Raw genomic sequence first — 5,083 nt, forward strand, 5'->3', positions numbered from 1 at the left:
CAGTTGGTTCAAGGTGCTAGGTGTTAAGGCACCCCTAAGAACTTACTTCCTCAAGTCTTTTTCCCTCATACATACACACCATAGGCACATGGTTTGTTATTTTTTTCTTTCTTAAGACCTTGGTGTCCAGCACCTCTTTGGGTTACTAAGTACTCTGTAGCAACAGTTACTCTTGATAGTGGACTTTCAGCTGATAATCCCGGATTAGTTAATCCAAGTTACCAGGTGATAAGGCACCCCTAAGAGCTTATTCATCCATGTATATCCCTTTCACATAAACACCATAGACACATGCCTCAATTTTAAAACCCTTGGTGCCTAGCATTGTTTCTTATTGTGTTTCTTTTTTTTTCACTTTTATTGCTCTTTCTCTTTTCTTATTGGGATCTTATTGTTTATTTAGTCTCAAAGGATGTGTTTCATACATAGGACTTAGGATAGATAGTTGCTTTCTTTCCTTGTTTGGTGAACCAACTTAGCTTACTAATCATCCTACCACAAACATTCAGAATTCACTTCACAAAATAACTCCACTCTTGTTTTTTTCATAACAATTTCTTTTTGATTAACTTAGAGGACAAGCATACAAGTAAGAAAGATGAAAGTGTACCAGGGACATTAAGCTCAGTAAACATAGACCTAAGCAATGAAAAACTTAAATGCAGAATTGAGAATCCTAAGCTACCATGGAAGCATGTTCTATTTCATATATGATTTTCCTTATTTAAAGCTATGAATTAGATAGAACTAAGAAGGAACTCCACCACCTTAAATGATTATGTTCCTTTGTCTTGGGATCCTCCTTGATTGCTTGAATCTCCATTTTTAAGTTCACTTTGTCCGCTTGTGCTTCCTCTCATCCGATTTGTTCTAGCTATTTTCCAATCTTCTAGTGCCTTCCTTACTGACTCATGACTTTGTTCGGCCTTTTCGCGCTCCACTCGTGCTAATTCATCCTTTACATCCTTTTATTTTGTGATCCTTGGATGCAAAACAGGTAGTTGTCCGACTAGATACCCACGTCTGGCTTGGGTATTCACATGATATCCAGTCTCACTCATATAGACTCCTTCCAAAAATGCTCTGTATTCATCGAAAAGACCTGTCTGTTCTCTTTGTTTCCTATGCATCTCATGAATGTGTGCACCTTGATGTGCATGGATGTTGATTAGCCTTTGGATGGCTTCTTGTTGTTGATCTTGCTTCTGGTTCAAGTTATGGAAGGATTCACTCCATTGCCTCCCTTGTTCCAATTGTTGATCCATCAATTGTTTTTGCCATTTCCCTTGCTGATTCATCCATCTAGAGAGTGATTCTTCTTGGCAGTCCATTAATTGCATTTGAAACTCTCTTTGTGCCCCTTGATTTTCCATGCATTGCCTATATAAGGTATCAATAGCCTCCTGTAATTGGTGCATGCTTAAGGTGGCTGGGGTTTGCTCTTGTGGATGTTGTTCTTCTTCCGCTTGATGGGCTGGCCTCTTTCTTACCCTTCGTGGAGGTAGTGGAGTTGCAGCAGAATTCATCCGTTGATAAGTGAGGGGAATGCCAAACTTTATCTACTCAGGGTTTTCATCCTCAAATATCACCCTAACCTGATTGCAAAGACGGAGAATAATGTTGGGATAACCCAACCTTCCTCCAGAATTGCTCTTCTCAGCAAGCTTCTGAATGTTTTGGGCTATGAGTTCATGAAGCTTGATCTCTCCTCCCTTCATTAGGCATTGCACCATCGTTGCTCTTTTAAGGTTTACCTCTGAGTTGTTTTCGGCTGGGAGGATGGATCTCCTTACAATTTCAAACCAACCTTTAGCCTCAGGGAGGAGATCTCCTCTTTTTATAAATTTGGGCTTCCTGTTGGGGCCTTTTTCCCAATCTGCTCCTTGCACACATATATCCTGTATAATCTGGTCATAATTGGGTTTGATGTCCATTCTCGAGTGATAGCTCTCCTCTGCAAAGGGTATGCTTCGCAATTTCAGCACTCTCATGATGGTCATGGGACTAAAATCCACCATGACTCCTCTCACGAAACTTGTATAGGATTCATCCGCCTTATCTTGTCTAACTGCATTTGCATAGAACTCTCTCACTAGAGTTGTATTCACCCTTGTGATTGGATCCGTCAGGAGCTCCCATCGATGTTGCTCCACCTTCTCTGTGATTTCTGGACACTCAGTTTGTGTGACTTGAAAGCCTAGTTTATAAATGATTTCTTTATCAGCCATCCACCCAAACTGGAGTGCATGTTAAAAGGTTCTAAATCACTTTTCATCAAAAGGAGGATGTTCTATGGGTTCCTTCCCCTTTCGTCTCTTGGAGCTTGATGATGACATAAGTGAGAATTGGTTTGCGAAGATGGTAATATGATTGGTTAATCTCAAGATGGCTAGGAGGGTGTATGTGAGACCTTTGGTGGAGAATGAAGTTTGTATGCCCGAAAGAAGGAAGTGGGAAGGGTGAGAATATGAAGTGTGTACGGGGAGGTTGTGTGAAGGGGTTTATATAGGAAGATGGCAATTGATTGAAGGGTGTGAATTGATGGTGTTGTTTGATAGTGGACGGTTGGGATTTTGGGATTGAATGAGCACAAGGATCACCTCCTTTATGAGGGTCTTGGTTCGGTCTCCAAAACTATCCACTCCCAATGTTGCATGGCAACACTTCCAAGGACATTCCCCACGAAGACAAGTGTGAGATTCCCTTGGTATAGTGGCCGAATATCCCTTTCTCAATTGTCCTATCAGGTACCATCAATGTCTTTTTTGATTCCCTATACACGAAGAGAAAGTGCAATCAGTTATTTGAAATTTTTGGTGGAAAACTTTAAAGTGTGAGCTAGCTAAAAAAAATTCCTTTTTCTTTTGTTTTTAAACGACTAAATGCTTTCCATGAATGCAAATCAATCAACCATTAAGCTTCCCATGCATGCAACGTTGGTACACCAGACTTGATTATGATCACATGGTGCAACAAGTTTGGGGAATGAATTTTTCCTCATAAAGTGTGTTCAAACCCCACTTGGTGTTCTTTGAACACCAAACTTATCATGTACTATACGCTGCATGTAAATGGTTCTTATATTGGTTGTCAAAATTGATTTAAAAATACATGAAATTTGCCTTATTACTATTATTAGAGATTTAAGAGAGAGGGTATAGAACATGGGTTGCCTCCCATGGAGCGCTTCTTTAGCGTCATTAGCTTGACGTTTGGTCCTTGTCAAGGTGGTTGATAGTGCTTGAAGTCTTCTCCCCTTGCAGTGAACCTATATCCATTGGCTTTGTTGATAAGCTCCATATGCTCTAAGGACAAGATTTTGTTGATGGTGTACACTGGAGGCAGCTAAGATGGAATAGTGGGGAGGTGAGGTGGTATAGATGGAAAGTATGTAGAAATCACTTCATCACCTGGCGAGAAATCTTCTGTAGGAATTTTCTTATTTTTTCATCCCCTTGGGACTTTTTTTCTTGTGTCCGTGGATACCAGCTTGTTCTTTGTGATTTCCTTTTTGAGAAGGGTTTTGTTGTCTATTTCAAGTGATTTTTGTGGGTCTGGTTCCTTTTGGATTACACTTGGCTGCTGCTCCTTCTGATTACATTGGTTGTTCACCATAGGAGTCCTTATGTGTGGTGCTTGTGCTTTCTTATTTGGCTCCTCCATCAGCTCATTGTCATCATGATCTGCTTCTTGTGAGAGGTTGAAAACATTGAAAGTGAGCTGCTGATAAACCCCGTTTGATGGTTTATCTTGTATTGATTTTAAGAGATTTTATCACCTTTTACCCACATTTATTCAATGAAATAGCATGGTTTTGTGATTGTCTCCTTATTTGTGCTTAGATGTGAAAACATGCTTTTAGACCCTTAATTTGATGGTTTTAATCTCCTTTTGATTTCACTAGATGCCTTGATATGTTTGTTAGTGATTTCAGATTGAAAAGGCTAGGAATGGATCAAAGGAGTGAAGAGGAAAGCATGCAAAGTGGAGAAATCATGAAAAGTCAAGGAAGTTGAACTCGCCCAAGGACGCGCGCGCGCACCTGGCGCTTGCGCGCACCTGCGAATCACCCCATGGACGCGTACGCGTGCTGTGCGCGTACGTGTCGATGCCGGTTTATGATTTTTTAATGAAAACATGACCAACGAATTCTCAAGGGTTGTGGGGCCCAATCCCAACCAACTTTGGCGCTTAAACTGCTATTTAAAGCCAAGGATTGAAGTGCAAAGGGGGATTCCAATCATTCACACTCATTAGGATTAGTTTAGAAGTAGTTTCTAGAGAGAGAAGCTCTCTCTTCTCTCTAGGATTAGCGTTAGGATTAGGTTTAGTTCTTAGATCTAGGTTTTAATCTTTGCTTTCTTCCACTTCTATCTCTCAATTCTTTGTTGCTACCTTCATCTTCTTCTATTCTTTTGTTGTAATTTCCTTTATGTTGTTCTTATATTTTGTTGTAGATCTAGTATTGTTCCTTCTACTTCCTTTCAATTCAATTAGAGGTAATTCATAATAATTGTGTTCATTTGATTTGTTGTTGTTTAATTCCTTGCAATTGTGTAGTGTAGATTTACTTTTCTTGCAATTTTACTATGCTTTCCTTTTATGCCTTCCAAGTGTTAGATGAAATGCTTGGTTGGATTTTAGAGTAGAATTTTATACTCTTGGCTTGGAAAGGTAACTTAGGAACTCTTGAGTTACTAATGTCCAAGTGATTGATGATTGGGAGCCATTGACTCTAGTTCTCACTAATTGGATTAGTGGAGAGTTAGGACTTATGGACTAGGATTGATATAGCTTATTTGACTTTCCTTTACTACTAGTTAGAGGATAATTTAATGAGATTAATTCTTGCCAATTCTCATATTGTGGTTAGTGATTAGGATAGAGATCCTTGACCACCAACCCTTGCCAAGACCTTTTTAGCCATTAGTTTACTTTCTTGCCATTTATCTTTCATGCTTCATACCAAAACCCCAAAACAACTCACAACCAATAACAAGACACTTTATTGTAATTCCTAGGGAGAACGACCCGAGGTTTGAATACTTCGGTTTATAAATTTAGGGGTTTGTTACTTGTGACA

The sequence above is a fragment of the Arachis stenosperma genome, chromosome 3 (assembly GCF_014773155.1).
Source record: "Arachis stenosperma cultivar V10309 chromosome 3, arast.V10309.gnm1.PFL2, whole genome shotgun sequence".
Lineage (NCBI taxonomy): Eukaryota > Viridiplantae > Streptophyta > Magnoliopsida > Fabales > Fabaceae > Arachis > Arachis stenosperma.